Source organism: Mobula hypostoma, chromosome X1, assembly GCF_963921235.1.
Source record: "Mobula hypostoma chromosome X1, sMobHyp1.1, whole genome shotgun sequence".
Taxonomy (NCBI): domain Eukaryota; kingdom Metazoa; phylum Chordata; class Chondrichthyes; order Myliobatiformes; family Myliobatidae; genus Mobula; species Mobula hypostoma.
In genome coordinates, this window is record NC_086128.1 from 18,992,366 (window position 1) to 19,008,768 (window position 16,403).

The following is a 16,403-nucleotide window of genomic DNA, read 5'->3' on the forward strand; positions in this document are numbered from 1 at the left end:
AGAATAAATGAATGAAAAGTGATTTTAGTCGTTTGGAATTCCGTGCTTGGATTGGATCAGGTATGTGTTTATCTACTGTTGACTGTAGTATAAACCCAGTTTAAGGAGAAGTGTTGTGCTTTTTCTCTTTTGGCATTCCCCAGTGAACTGTAGTACAGAGCCCTATTGTGCTGTTGGTATTTTAGGCAGTTTACTGTCCCTCAACTGTATAAAAACTCCCTGCCTTATTTGGACAGTCTCAAGCCTCGAGCCCTGTTGCTGCTATTTGAAGCACATTCCTGTAGAGTCCCATTCCATGACCAGACTTTCACGCTCATATCGTCATGCATGTGTTTCACTTCCACATAGGCTTCGGTCTTCTCTATGCTCAAGTGCGAAACCGAACCAGTTTACCTGCCACGGGATCTGGTCCGCTTGAGACACCAGTCTGCTGATACCGGAGGAACGAGAAAACAAACTGCAGGAGGAACTCGGCAGGTCAGGCAGGCGGGCTAGTCAACTGTTCTGCTCTGAACACTGCACCAGGGCCCTGCATGTCAACTATCTGATTTTCAGAGACATGATTCACACAATCAGAAGCAGGCTTACTATCACCAGCATACAGTATGTCATGAAATGTGTTGTTTTGTGGCACTAGTACAGTGTAATACATAAAAAATTACAATAATTTACAATAAAAATGTAAATAAATAGTACAGAAGAGGAATAGTGAGGTAGTGTTCAGAAATCTGATGGCAGAGGGGAAGATGGCGGAGGGGAGGAGAAGATGGCGGCACGACGCAGCGCGTGCGGCCGTTCCGAATGAATATCGATATGTGTAACTAGGGGTGCCGTGCACAATCCGGATTTGATGGGGACAGCCGTGAGAAGCGCAGAGGAACATCTGGATTAACTTCTGAAATGCCTGCTTTGCTGCCGCTGCTACTGTGCAATCGAGAATCTCCGGAGACGAAGGCCCCAAATCCTCGGCTTTGCGTATCGCCTGTGGCCGGGGCCAGGGACGAAACACTTGGCAGAGATGGTGCTCGGTGCTCGGTGTTGAATAGGTGGTCGGAGGCTCGGATTTTTTTGGACGGACTCGGAGTCGGACTGTGGTCGGATGCTTCTGGGATGCTGCATCGGCAAGTTGGCGGCGCTGGAGGTTTACCATCTGCGTGAGATGATGGGACTTTCGAGAGACTCTGAGACTTTTACTGTGCCATGGTCTGTTCTTATCAAATTACGGTATTGCTTTGCACTGTTGTAACTATATGTTATAATTATGTGGTTTTTGTTAGTTTTTAAGTCAGTTTGTCATGTATTTTTGTGATATCATTCTTGAAAAACATTTTTATCATTTCTTAATGCATGCATTACTAAATGACAATAAAAGGGGACTGCGTGTCCTCATAATCATAAGAATAATAAGAGGCTGTTTCTGAAACTTTGAGCATGGGGCTTCAGGCTGCTGTATCCCATCTGGCAGTAACAAGAAAAGGGTATGTGAGGGATAGCAAGGGAACTCAATGATGGATGCTGCCTTTTTGAGACACAGCCTTTTGAAGATCTCCTCAATGGTGGGGAATCTTCCACAGTTGCTGCCTGACCCCCTGAGTTCCTCCAGCAGATTGTTTCTTGCATTTTGTCCACTTGACCTGTCCTCAGTCCCCACCTCCCCAATTCACCTGGCAACACACACACAAAGGGGTAATTCACAGTCTCCAATCTCCAATTAACCTACCAAGCTCTTCCCTTCCTACCGTCCCTCTTTCCAGTTGAAGCAGCAATTTACGTCTACATTCTTCAATTTTGTGTATTACATTTAGTGCCGATGGTGCAGCCTCCTCTACACCAGAGACCAAACTGCTGTATGGAGTATCTCCATTCAGTCTGCGACCATGATCTTGACCTTCCGGCTCCCAGTCATTTCAATTTCCCTCCCCACTCCCGCTCTGACCTCTCTGTCCGCAGTCTCCTATGGCGTTCCATAGAAATTCAATTCAAACTCGAGGAGCAGCACGTCATTTGGGCACAGACTCAACATTGAGTTCAAAGTTTCAGATGGTGATTCTGCCGGTCCTATTTGTAACTCATCTACCCACCTGATTTCTGTTTTTGTTTTTATCCCAAAGCTACCCCACTTACACTTTGCACCATCACCTCTTTTATCATTCAATCTCTCCTTATCTCTATCCTATCACAGACCTTCCCCTTTAGCTCTCTGCTCCCTCACTTCTTGTCCTGCATTCTCAAGCTCCATCTTTTCCCCGTTCTAATGAAAGGTCACCAAGCTGAAATGTTTAGGAGCCTGAAGAGGACGCAGGGGGGATGCTTCCTCCTGTGTAAGAGCATTGAGCTAGGGGTTAAAAAGAATGGATTGTTCATATAAAATGGAGAGGAGGTGATTTTTTTTCTCCTCAGAGGGTTGTGAATCTTGGAACTCCCTTCCTCAAAGGATGGTGGAAGCAGAGCCTTTGAATATTTTTCAGGCAGAGATATACTGGGTTGAGGTAAGGTCAGTTCAGCCATGCTCTTATTCAATAGCAGAGTAGGTTCAAGGGGCTGATGGACTACCCCTGCTCCTAGTTAGTTTGTTTTTGACTTATTTTATTGAGATACAATGCAGTATAGGCCCTTTCAGCCCTTCAGGCAGCACTGCCCAGCAACTCCCAAATTAACGTTAGCCTAATCACAGGACAATTTACAATGACCAATTAACCTACCGACCGGTATGTCTTTGGACTGCGGGAGGAAACCAGAGCACCTGGAGGAAACCCACGCGGTCACGGGGAGAATGTACAAACTCCTTTTGGCAGTGGCAGGAATTGAACCCAGGTCTCCTGTACTGTACAGCATGGTGCTAACCACTACGCTACCGTGCCCCCCTATGTTCATATGGTTCTCTCTTTATAGGTGCTGACTACCTGCTGACACTTTTTGTTTCAAAGGAAAAGCTTCTACTTAATTAGACAGTGAAGTGACAGATTTAGATTTTCACCGGTGAGATAGACGTATGGAGACAATGATAAACCCAGAAACCCACGTGAAAGTAACAGAAGCTCAGATGGACCCTGTTGCAATTCTGCTTTGTGTCCTGTGAACACTCTTGGAGCTATGATCCTAATCAAGATACAGCAAATTTTGAACTAACACGCATCTATTATCATTGTTGCCTCTGTTCGGTTAAATGCTGAAATGGAAGGAGGGAGCTCAGACTGGGACTGAGAACTGAAGAGACAATTGGAAGCTTGGGAAATCACTTCCATATTGAATTGAGATATTGAGGTCACCCAACCTAATATAGTACATCATCATCGTCATGGCTTGGCTTCGTGAACAAAGATTTAAGAGGGGGGCTGCCCACGTCTGCTGCAGGCTCGCTGGTGGCTGACGAGGCCAATACGGGACAGGCAGGTCCGGCCACAGCGGCTGTGAGTGAAAATCCGTTCTGAGTTTGGTGCTGCTGTGTCACGGTTCTTCCTCCTTCTCCTTTTGTCCTCAATGCCAGCCCTGCGTGTGTTCTCGAAGGAGGAGACAGACTGGTGAATGGTGTGTCGCCAGGCCTCGCGATCAGAGGCTAGATTAGATTAGACCACTGGCGATGGTCAATGTGACAGGCGCCAAGGAATTTCTTCAGAGAGTCCTTGTACCTCTTATTCGGTGCCCCTCTGTCATGGTGGCCAGTGTAGAGTTCGCCATACAGCACAATTTTGGGCAGGCGATGATCTTCCATCCTGGAGACATGCCCTGCCCAGCGCAGCTGCGTCTTCAATACATATAGCAAATTAAAAGAATGGGAGCCTAGAGGATAAGAATGGACGGGGTAAAGGGGCAGATGTTGAACCTCCAGTGGTTGCATAGGATTTGGCTTGCTTGAAGATTTTGCACATTGATTAGCTACTGGAATCTCTTGATATAAAAATGCGCTTGGAACCCACACAGTTTGAATAAACTCTGAGATTACAGAAATATAGTTCATTTAATGCAAAACAGAGAAATAATGTACTTCCCTGTAACATACAACAATCCTAACAGTAGGCAGCAGTGCCCTCATAAAGTACCTGTAACAGTAACCTGTCCCTGAAATCACTCAATTCCTCCCAGTTATCTCAACTGCCGTCTTAACCAAGGAGCCTGTCACCCACTTCTGCCCTGTTACTGCTAAGGACAGTTTCTAATTAGGGCTTTATAGCCTTTTGTTTTTTTTCCATTTATAAGAAATCACTTGCCTGTTTGTAGAAAATAGTAAAGAAGCAACCAGATAATGGTGAGATTAAGTTAGAGAGAAAAAAAGGCATCTCCAGCAGCAGGTGTAATGTGTGTGTGTGTGTGTGTGTGTGTGAGAAAGAGAGAGAGAGGAAGAGAGAGAGACTGACTCCTTGTTACATTGCCACGTTCACACTGTACATTTTCTATGTTGGGCATGGACAATATATTTGCTCTACAGCCCCAGCCCCAGATTCCGGCTCCTCTGAAGGCACCACTGCACTGGGTAAAATTCCATGGAATGCCCTCTGCCACTTGACCAAAGTGGTCGCTTCTATGCTTCCGTTGGAATTGGCAAGATATTCCATACCCTGTCCTGCACTCTTTGCCACAGACATTGATGAGCTGGGTGAAACGTTCTCAGCAGCATGTGCCAATGGAAAATGACTGTAGAACTGGAGGACCTCGAGGAAGAGAGACAAAGAGGCAGACAGACAGAGGAAAGGGAGAAACAAAGACAAAGAGAAATAGGAATGAGGCTTTCTCTAGGAAGAGGAACCCTGGCTTATTTCTCTTCTCACCCCTCCCAACTTTACAGCCCTGAACCAATCTAATGGCTCCAAATATTGTCCTGATCAAGATCAGCTAATTCAGAAACTCTGAAACTGGGACCCTGCTCAGCATCCCAACCACAAGCAGAAGAGCTTTCTAAACTTGATTCACTGAGAGTTGTAATGTTCCCAGTTTACCCTGCAGTACATTTGACCCAAAAATGGAGAAGGAAGCTGACATTGTCTCACATGTGGAGTTTTGTGTATGCTTTAAAAGGTCAGCATAGAAATAAGGTTTAAATTTAGGAGCTAAAGACTGAAAGAGGGAAACCAGAGCAAACATATCTGTCATCAGGAATCTCTTTGATGTTCCAGAGGATAGTAAACTCTGAATTTTGCTTTTTGGAATGTGACAGCATCTGATAAAAATCTTCAGTTATGAATAAGGCAAACAGCCCTGGATTCAGCAAACTGTTTAACATGCATCTTTCCACTAGACCTTACAGGTTTAATTCATGAGCGATAACCCTGGGTCTCATGCTGTCACCAGGCTACCTCCAGTACTTTCTTAGATCATGAGAATAAGGGAAAAGGAGGAATAAAAGGAGTGAAAGATTATGAACAACCCTTGCTACTACAGGTACGATCTCCCAAGTATTCTGGCTCATTGTCTCAAGCCCCTTTAAGCTCTGACCAAATTTCCTGGTAAGGGGAGAGAAAAGAAAAAGGCAGCAAGTTAAACTGTCTCTGAAGACCCTTCACTTTGCAGTGAAGACACAAAGAAACAAAATAATTTTAAAAGCTACTATTAGTGTCATAGAGTCATCGAGTACTATAACACAGAAATAGCCCATTCAGCTCATCTAGTCCACGCTGAAGTATTGTTCTGCCTAGTGCCGTCAACCTGCCTCGGAACCATAGTCCTCCATACCCCTCCCATCCATGAACTTATCCAAACTTATCTTAAATGTTAAAACCGTCCCCACATCCACCCCCTCCACTGGCAGGTTGTTCCACACATTTGCCACCCTCTGTGAAGAAGTTCCCCCTCATGTTCCCCTTAAACATTTCACCTTTCACCCTTAACCCATGACTTCTGGTTCTAGTCTCACCCAAATGCAGTGGAAAAAGCCTGCTTACATTTGCCTTATCTACTACTACTACTACTACTACTATGTTGACTCAGGCTAGGGGGCCGGCGTTGGGCACGATGACGGACTCTCCACTTCTCCCTCTCCCTCATCAGTGTGTTCAGTTCATCTACATTAGCCGCGCCGCAGTCTTCTAGGAGTGTGTCGACCATAGTCTTGGGAGGGCGCCCAGCGTTCCTCCTCCTGTGCTTGGGCTCCCATATGATGACTAGGCTGGCAGGTAGCTCGGGATGGCGTAGACAGTGCCCCGCTCGTTGCAGTCTTCTCGCCTCGATTTTAGTGGTGAGCATCGGTAAGTCGTCATAGAGCTCAACGTCTGTCATGTGCTGTTGCCAACTCACATCAAGAACCATCCGGAGCATTTGTGTATAGCAACCATCTAGAGACTTTCGCATCGTCTTGGTGAGTGTCCACGTCTCGCACCCGTACGTGAGAATGGTTCTATGACTGCTATGAAGATCCTCTTTTAAAGCCCTCTGGTCAGGTTCGACTTCCAGATTTCCTTCATGTCGTTCATAGCCCTCTACGCCAGCGCCTTCCGTATCTTTATGTCCTTCTCCGAACTCACCATTCTTGACCCAAGGTACTTGTAGTCAAAGACTTTCGTAATGGTATCATTCTCTATGGTCTTGAGAGTACCTTCGTCACAGTTAAACGCCATGTACTCTGTCTTTTTAGCGTTTAGGTGAAGTCCAACTTTAATGCACTCAATTTCCACTCTTGTCAGTAGCTGGTGTGCTTCCTCCATCTGGTCAGAGAGCAGGACTATGTCACCTGCAAAATCGAGATCTGTGAGCGTAACTGGTCTGACCCTTTTGGTTCGCCCTGGTTTTATGGTAAAACCAAGTTTGTCACGATCTTTGGTAGCTTGACATAGAGCGTAATCAAGGACGATTATAAAGATGTAGGGTGCCAGAGTGTCTCCTTGCAGCACACCAGCTAGGAGCTCGAACACTGCTGTTTGTCCATCTGGTGATACAACTTTTGCCTTGGTTTTGGTATAGCTGGACTCTATTGCTCTCAGTAGACGGTCTGGCACTCCGTAAGCTTTCAGGATCTTCAGCATTTTACCTCGGTGAATAGGGTCGAAAACTTTGCGAAAATCGATGTAAGTAATCATGGCTGGTAGGTTGTTCTTCTTGACTTCCTCGATGATTCTATGGAGAGCAAGTATTTACATTACTGTTGTGCGCTTCTGCCGAACATCATTCTGATTGAATCTTAGCTTAGGGTCATTGGCGGTGCGAATCCTGTTCAAGATCATCCGATTTGTATAACTTTGCTAAGATGCAGGTCAAGCTGATACCGCGGTAGTTATCTGTCTTTGTGAGGGATCCAGACATGGGGACTGGGATAATGTTTGAGAGTGACCACTGTTCTGGATTGTCGCCTTTCGTCAGTGCCGTATTACATATGTCCAGCAAGATGTCGTCCAGGTCGCAGTTCTTCAGGACACCTGGTGGTATCCCATCTGGTCCAGCGCTCCTGCCCTGTTTGAGTTCATATTTGGCCTTCTTCAGTTCCTCAATGGTGAATGGGCCGTCATCGAGGTCGACTTGCGTTACTATATTGTGGGTATGTCCTCTTCTTCTTCCATGATCGTTGGAGGGTTTCCCAGCAGGTTCTTAAAGTGGGTAAACCATGTCTGGACATGGTCCTCTGCTGTTTTACCACTTATTTGACTTGATAGGGACTTCTTCCATCTGCTGATCTCGTTGACTAAGTGCTTTATCTAGACATCTATCAAATCTCACATTTGTCTTCTATGTCCGAGAGAGTAAAGTTCTAACCTAGTCAACCTTTTCCTATAACTCAGGTCCTCAATTACCAGCAACATCCTTGTAAATTTTCTCTGCGCACTTTCAATAGTGTTTACATCTTTCCTGTAGGTAGGTGACCAAAACTGCACATAATACTCCCATTTAGGCCTCACACAATTGGAATATAACATCCCAACTCCTGTACTGAATACATTGATTTAAGAAAGCCAATGTGCCAGAATCTCTCTTTACGACTCTATCTACCTGTGACACCATTTTCAAGGTTCACTCTTTATGGATCTGTATCCCAGATCCCTGTGTTCTACCGCACTCCTCAGTGCCCTACCGTTCACTCTGTAAAACCTACCCTGGTTTGTCCTCCCAAAGTGCAACACCTCACACTTGCCTGCATTAAATTCCGTCTGTCAATTTTTAGCCCATTTTTCCATTAATCAAAATGAAAGCCAAAAATGAAATATATTGTAAGAAAACTGATGAAGTTGTAAGGAGAAACAAAGTCCATCAAAAATGCGCACACAACTTTCTGAAAATTCCTCTAAACTGCACTGAGAGAAACGTTTATAACATGTCAATTTACATGACAACACTTTGGGAACCTCCAAATCTGGCAGGTCTCTCCCCATCTCTGTCATGTTTGATACAAGAAAATAAAAAATACAGTAAATCAGAGAATAGCCATAAGACTCCTTGAACCTCCTCCACAAGTCAATGTCAGGGCTCTCCCTGGGCCTCAAGACCACCTTCCCCTCACTTCCTATATCTCTAGATACATTGTAGAGTCCAGAAAATGTAACAATATCATTTGTCTGAGGTGGGGAACTCCAAGGGTTTACAACTTTGCACAAAGGAATTTCTCCTTATTTAATTCGCCACCCCATACTTGTAGACAATTCAGCCTGGGAAAGAGCCCCTTGATCCCTCTCAGAATCTTTGATGTAAAAATGAAAATGATATGACTTCTCATCTTTCTGAACTCCAGTGAGTGGTGGGCCTCTTCATAAGCCCTCAAGCTAGGAAATGATCTTGTAAATGTACACTCCACAGTAGTCTTCTGTAGGTGCAGAGAACAGGACTGCACACAGTACTTCAAAGTTATGTCCCACCAAAGATCTCCACAATCTCAGCAAGACTTCCTTATGTGTGTGCTCCAGTTTCTTTGCAATAAAAGCCAACATACTGCTTGCCTTTTTAATTGCTTGCTGTATCTGCTCACTGCTTTTTATGTCACCTCTCCCAGCACAACCTGATCTCTCTGTCAATACTTTTTAAGAAGTATTTTACTTTTTCAGTCTTCCTACTATTTTCCGACAATAGGTGTCATCTGTTAAGTTCTTGCCCACTGCTCCACCTACATCCTCTTCAATCACTCTGCGTCCACATTTCCACCTTGGTTTATAACACCAGGAAGTTTGGAAATGCTACAATGTCTTTTCATGTAATATAAACTGTGTGTCGCTGAGGGCCCAGGACTAATCACTGTGGCACCCCTATGCGCAACAAGGATCTGTCCTATGACTTCAATTATAATTCACAGCATTGATCAATATACTGTGCACCCGAGTGACTTCCGACCCATGCAAAAGCTGCACAATTCCTCCAGGGAGAACTATTATTGACCTGAAACCAAGATTTCTGTCTACACTATCTCTTAGGCACTTTTGATGGCCTCCAGACACCAAACTTACAGTGCATAGAGATGTACATACAAGGATTTAGCAAGTCCTTGTCTGTAGCTCTGTAACTCAGTGGGGAACAAAGTTCTTGGGAATCCAGGAAGATAAAAATAGTTTCAGTCAAGTCAACATATGTGCATGTTATAAAGACAGATACAAGCTGGATAAACACACGAGGGGTAACAAAATAGAAAGAGATACTGATTAGGGAAAATGCAATGGTGGGAAGAGGTTTGAAAGGAGCTTACACCCTGGACAGATGCCTGATCCTGTCCTGTTTGATCTATGTAATTCAAAGTAATATTACTTGCTTTTTTGCACTCCCAAAGAAGGAATGAAGAGGAAAATAAACGGTGGGCATCTCCTCATTCTTAACTGATTTCAGAAATCTGAGTTAGAATTTATAGCTTCTTTGGAGGAGAAGAAAATAAAATTAGCGAGCTGTCTTATGACCAGCACATAGTGAAGTTCTGGTTTGGCCACAAGTCAAACATCTCTTCAGGGAATATGTAGCAGCAGTTTGGAAGCTGGTGTAATTTTCCATAGATAAATGAATTCTACACATGGCAGTGCTTAGGTCAGTACTCTGGGTACACAATCGCCAATAATCAACAGCCTCAGTTAAAAAAAGTAACTGATAACCTAACTTTTGAAGTTGTTTTTAGTCACTGCCCATAAACTAGGTAAAAATCTGTCCCACTCAGCTCTAATGAACTGCAGTTAGATGTTAATGTTTTTCATTCAAGCTCTATAAGGCTCATGCAACATACATCAAAGTTGCTGGTGAACGCAGCAGGCCAGGCAGCATCTATAGGAAGAGGTACAGTCGACGTTTCAGGCCGAGACCCTTCGTCAGGACTAACTGAAGGAAGAGTGAGTAAGGGATTTGAAAGTTGGAGGGGGAGGGTGAGATCCAAAATGATAGGAGAAGACAGGAGGGGGAGGGATGGAGCCGAGAGCTGGACAGGTGATAGGCAAAAGGGGATACGAGAGGATCATGGGACAGGAGGTCCGGGAAGAAAGACAAGGAGGGGGGGGTTGACCCAGAGGATGGGCAAGGGGTATATTCAGAGGGACAGGGAGAAAAAGGAGCGTGAGAGAAAGAATGTGTGCATAAAAATAAGTAACGGATGGGGTACGAGGGTGAGGTGGGGCCTTAGCGGAAGTTAGAGAAGTCGATGTTCATGCCATCAGGTTGGAGGCTACCCAGACGGAATATAAGGTGTTGTTCCTCCAACCTGAGTGTGGCTTCATCTCCACAGTAGAGGAGGCCATGGACAGACATGTCAGAATGGGAATGGGATGTGGAATTAAAATGTGTGGCCACTGGGAGATCCTGCTTTCTCTGACGGACAGAGCGTAGATGTTCAGCAAAGCGGTCTCCCAGTCTGCGTCGGGTCTCACCAATATATAAAAGGCCACATCGGGAGCACCGGACGCAGTATATCACCCCAGTCGACTCACAGGTGAAGTGATGCCTCATCTGGAAGGACTGTTTGGGGCCCTGAATGGTGGTAAGGGAGGAAGTGTAAGGGCATGTGTAGCACTTGTTCCGCTTACACGGATAAGTGCCAGGAGGGAGATCAGTGGGGAGGGATGGGGGGGACGAATGGACAAGGGAGTTGTGTAGGGAGCAATCCCTGCGGAATGCAGAGAGAGGGGGGGAGGGAAAGATGTGCTTAGTGGTGGGATCCCGTTGGAGGTGGCGGAAGTTACGGAGAATAATATGTTGGACCCGGAGGCTGGTCGGGTGGTAGGTGAGGACCAGGGGAACCCTATTCCTAGTGGGGTGGTGGGAGGATGGAGTGAGAGCAGATGTACGTGAAATGGGGGAGATACGTTTAAGAGCAGAGTCTATAAGGCTCATGTAAGCTTTCCTTTTTGATAGTGTTATTTTCTTTTACTTGATGATGTAATGGTTATTGTGCCTCTGAACACAGTTGCCTTTTAGTGCACAGGGGCATAAGGGCCTATGAAATAGGAGTAGGAATAGGCCAATCAGCCCCTCGAGCCTGCAATACATGTCATGAATTCTTCAGACCAGTGTGAGGCGCCAGAGAGCAACGGCCTTGGCACTCGGATGCACCTGAACGTCACTGATTTGTTTTAAGTAGAACTTGTTAAGTGACTGGTTTAGTCATTAAGTTTTCCTTGTGTTTTGTTGTGCTGCTTGTTTTTTGAATGCTGTCTCCTCATGCATCCTGTTTTTAATATATTGAATGTTGATTTTGGTATGCACAGGGTTCTGGTGTTATATGCACTATTTAAGTTCATCATGACTAGCGTTCATTGCTGGGTCCTGGATTTGGGTTCTGTGTACTCTAGTCCTCTTGAGTAAGTGCGCTCTGAGTCATCTGTTATTCCTCTGTTACTTTCAACCTTCGAGCCTCGAGTTTACTCCGCGCCTGGGTTCGTTTGCCTGAAGATCTCATTCCAGCAGGACTCAGCCATCATGGACCCGGCAGAATTTGATCAATTACATATGGTATTGACCTGCCAAGGAGAGGCAGCTGGATGGCATGAACATTTACTCTGGGAGATATTAGCATCATCGCAGAAAGACGCCGAAACCGGCAGGCAAGAGTTGCGTTCTTCGGGGATGGACTCTGGTTCTGAACATTCGCCTGTGCATCCTGCTACGTTTGCCCAGAACTACTGTGTGGGATTAATTAACCTCCAATTCTGTGTTCTCTAGCGTTCGAGTTACAACCCACTATGTTTCCCAGAGGCAGCCAGCTAACTTCTCCATTTGCATTGGGAGGCTCGATCCATTGCCGACTATTCATCTGAGTTCCAGACCTTAGCTGCAGACAGCAGGTGTAACATGGAGGTTTTGGTTGCCCTGTTTCAATGATCAACTCAAGGATGTTCTAGTGGCCAGCAGGGACCTGGTAGAGGATTTGAAGGAGATTATGCATATGGCTATCAGAATTAATATTCGCATGTCTGAGAGAAGGAGAGAGAGGTGAGGCGAGTTTGCCCAGAGAACCGGCTCTCAAAATTGCCCAATGCCTTCTCTAGTTCCACAATGTGAGACTCAGGCCAGAACCTCGCAGTCTTCTCCAGAGGAGTCCATGCAACTGGGAAGGACCCAGCTCTCCTCAGCAGAGTGAAAGAGACATCTGAAGCAGTGGAGTTGCTTATACTGGGGTAAGGCTAGCCATTTTCAGGTCTATTGGCCCAAGATGTCAGGAAACTCCCAGGACTGCCCAGTGAGAGGAGAACTGTGACAGTCTCTAGTCTCTCCCAGTTTGACGAATTCTGGAGTGGTGTTACCTTCCCTATTGTCTTGGGGGGAACACCAACATTCCCTTGTGGTACTGGTAGACTCTGGTTTGGTGAGGAATTTTTTTTGACCTTGGACTGGCCGAGAGGATCTAAGTTCCTAAATCACATCTCGACCAATCACTCACTGCTTCGGGCCTATACGGCTGACTGTTAGAATCTGGACAAATTTCTTATCTTTCTGTTCCTCGCCAGTTAAAGATTGAAATACATAAGGAGGCGATTCAATTCCAACTTACTCAATCTCCAGATATTCCCCTAATCCTTGGATACCCACGCTTACTTTTCCATATCTGAGTATTAATTGGTTTTCTGGCACCATTAAGGGGTGGTCAGCCCTTTGGCAGAATAGTTGTCGTTCTAAAGGCTCTGAGAAACCAATTGGAGATGCTAAGAGATCAGCCAGAGGTCCCAAGAAGCCAGTCGGAAGCCCCAAGAGGACAGCACAAGCCTGTGTTTCCGAGATTCCAGCCCGTGGTTCCAAGAGGCCAACTTGAGTTTCCAAGACACCAATCACAAACAAGAGAAAATCTGCAGATGCTGGAAATCCGAGCAACACACACACAATGCTGAAGAAACTCAGCAGGCCAGGCACCATCTATGGAAAAGAGTACAGTAGACGCTACGGGCCCGAGATCCTTAATCAGGACTGTAGAAAAAAAGATGAGGAGTCAGAGTTAGAAGGTGGGTGAGGGGAGGAAGAAACACTCGGTGATAGGTGAAACTAGGAGGGGGAGGAGAGGTGAAGTTAAGAGCTGGGAAGTTGTTTGGTGAAAGAGATACGGGGTTGGAGAAGGGGGAATCTGATAGGAGAGGACAGAAGGCCATGGAAGAAAGAAAAGGGGGAGCAGCAACACAGGGAGGTGATGGGTAGGCAAGGAGGTAAGCTGAGAGATGGAAATGGGAATGGGGAATGGTGAAGGAGAGGGGTGGGGCATGGAAGTTTAAGAAATCGATGTTCACGCCATCAGGTTGGAGGCTACCTAGATGGAATATAAGGTGTTGTTCCTCCAGCCTGAGTGTGGTCTCATCGTAGGAGTAGAGGAGGCCGTGGACTGACATGTCGGAATGGGAATGGGAAGCGGAATTAAAATGTGTGGCCACTGGGGGATCCTGCTTTCTCTGGTGGACAGAGCGTAGGTGTTCAGCGAAGCTGTCTCCCAATTTATGTCGGGTCTTGCAGGGAGGCCACACAGGGAGCACTGGATACAGTAGATGACCCCAACGAACTCACAGGTGAAGTGTTGCCTCGCCTGGAAGGACTGTTTGGGGCCCTGAATGGTAGTGAGGGAGGAGGTGTAGGGGCAGGTGTAGCACTTGTTCCACTTGCAAGGATAAGTGCCAGGAGAGAGATCAGTGGGGAGGGACGAATGGGCAAGAGAGTCATGTAGGGAGCGATCCCTGCAGAAAGCAGAAAGTGGGGGAGAGGGAAAGATGTGCTTGGTGGTGGGATCCCGTAGAAGAAGGCAGAAGTTACAGAGTATTATGGGCCGGATACGAGGCTGGTGGGGTGGTAGGTGAGGACGAGGAACCCCATCCCTGGTGGTGTGGCGGGAGGATGGGGTAAGGGCAGACATGCGCAAAATGGAAGAGATGCGATTAAGGGCAGTGTTGATGGTGGAGGAAGGGAGGTCCCTTTCTTTGAAGACAGAGGACATCCCCTCAGTTCTGAAATGAAAAGCCTCATCCTGAGAGTAGTTGCAGTAGAGACAGAGGAATTGAGAGAAAGGGATGGCATTTTTACAATTAGCAGGGTGGTGAAAGGTATAATCCTGGTAGCTGTGAGGGTCAGTGTGTTTATAATAGACATCAATAGATAAACTGTCTCCAGAGATAGCGACAGAGAGATCGAGAGGTGTCGGAAATGGCCAGGTAAATTTGAGGGCCGGGTGGAAGTTGGAGGCAAAGTTGATGAAGTTGACGAGCTCAGCATGGGTGCAGGAAGCAGCACCAATGCAGTTGTCGATGTAGCGTAGGAAAAATGGGGGGACAGCTACCAGGGTAGGCTTGGAACACAGACTGTTCCACGTAGCCGACAAACAGGCAGTCATAGCGTGGACCCATGTGAGTGCTCATAGCTATACCTTTTGTTTGAAGGAAGTGGGAGGAGCCAAAGGAGAAATTATTGAGAGTGAGGACAAGTTCTGCTAGATGGAGGAGAGTGGTGGTTGAGTGGAACTGGTTGGGTCCAGAAAGAAACGGAGAGCTTTGAAGCCTTCCTGGTGGGGGATGGAGGTGTATAGGGACTAGACATCCACGTTGAAAATAAGATAATTGGAGCATCTTATCCTTTCTCAAACCCATCTGAAAAGGGCAAGCCCTTATTTTCAAACGATATTCCTGAACTCCAGATACTCCCATTAGAAGGGACATCCTTTCAGCATCTATCTTATCCACCCCCTTCAGATTCTTACATGTTTTGGTAAGTGGTTACTTTTCATAGGAAAGCCTAGAGGCTGAATGAGAAATTCTGCAATTCATGTGAAAACATTTTGGGATCAGTGAGTACTACAACAGAACTTTCCCTCAAACTGAACCTATGGTAATGCTCAATGTAAATAAAGGAGAGAACTCAACTGGCATCAAGATTTTAACTAGTACTGTGCTGTATCCTCTCAGAGCCCTGTATTTACTTCAGTGTATTTACATACTTAAGTGTTTATCCTTCAGTTATTTTATACATTTGCTGAGACATTAAGGGAGTTTTAGCTAAATGGGTTAAGCCTTCATACTCTGATACACCACAACATCTGGCTTCTGTATCCTTGCACTCTTTGCTTGGAGATTTATATGACAATAACTAACTTTACACCAGCCAATTTCAAGGTGGAGGGAGCTGTGATCGTGTGCCTCATACAAACTGTGAGCTTTATGGGCTCCCACACCCCATTGAATGCTATGATCCCTCTGGGTGTTAGGGCTGGATTTCCAGGCTTTATTCACTTGGACTGTCTAGATTGGGGTTTGAACTCCACACCTGAATCAGGCTTGAAATGGTACCACTGAGCTAAATGTTCACTCCATCCTTAAGAAAAATTAAATTATTAACCTACACAATAGAGCCAGACTGAATTCTATTCCCAGAAAGGATAATGCATCAAATTAATTTGTAACTATAATTTTGGGCTCCTTCAGTAATATTTGTGGTCCTAATAGAGCATCAAAAAAAGATCAAGACAAAGAACAGACTGGGAATAACTACAAGGGTACATCCTCATGTGTAATTAGGGATGGGCATAGGAAGGTTTTACTGGGAAGAGGCAAAGAATATGGAGAAGGAAAAGCACAGTATACAGTTGAATTATCCCAAATGCACCCGCCATTGAGAAGTTAGTCCATCCACTAGTGCATAATGTTACTTCATTTTTATTTAGTAAACGTGAATGGCGACGTAAAGCGAAGAAGACAGCAATATTTTCAGAAACACAAGAAAATCTGCAGATGCTGGAAATCCAAAGCAACACACACAAAACGCTGGAAGAACTCAGCAGGGCCAGGCAGCATCAATGGAAAAGAGTAAACAGTCAAGGATAATAGCTGAGACCCTTCGTCAACACTGGGAAGGCAGGGAAAAAGTCAGAATAAGAAGGTGGGAGTAGAGGAGGAAGATGTACAAGGTGGCAGGTGATAGGTGAAACCAGGCAGGGGTTAAGTAAAGAGCTGGGAGGGACCACCAGAGGGAGGTGATGCAGGTAAGAAGGGAAGGTGTGACAGGGAAACAAGAATGGGGAATCGTGAATGGGGGGGGGGGAAGCAAAAGTTTGAGAAATCGATATT

At 45.7% G+C, this 16,403-nt stretch overlaps 1 protein-coding gene across 4 annotated transcripts in view; it reads right to left on the reverse strand.

Moving 5' to 3' along the window:
• The window catches only part of LOC134340316 (integrin alpha-6-like), a 201,604-nt gene that overhangs the window by 102,756 nt on the left and 82,445 nt on the right, over positions 1-16,403 (reverse strand). The gene's annotated exons all lie outside the window — the stretch shown is intronic.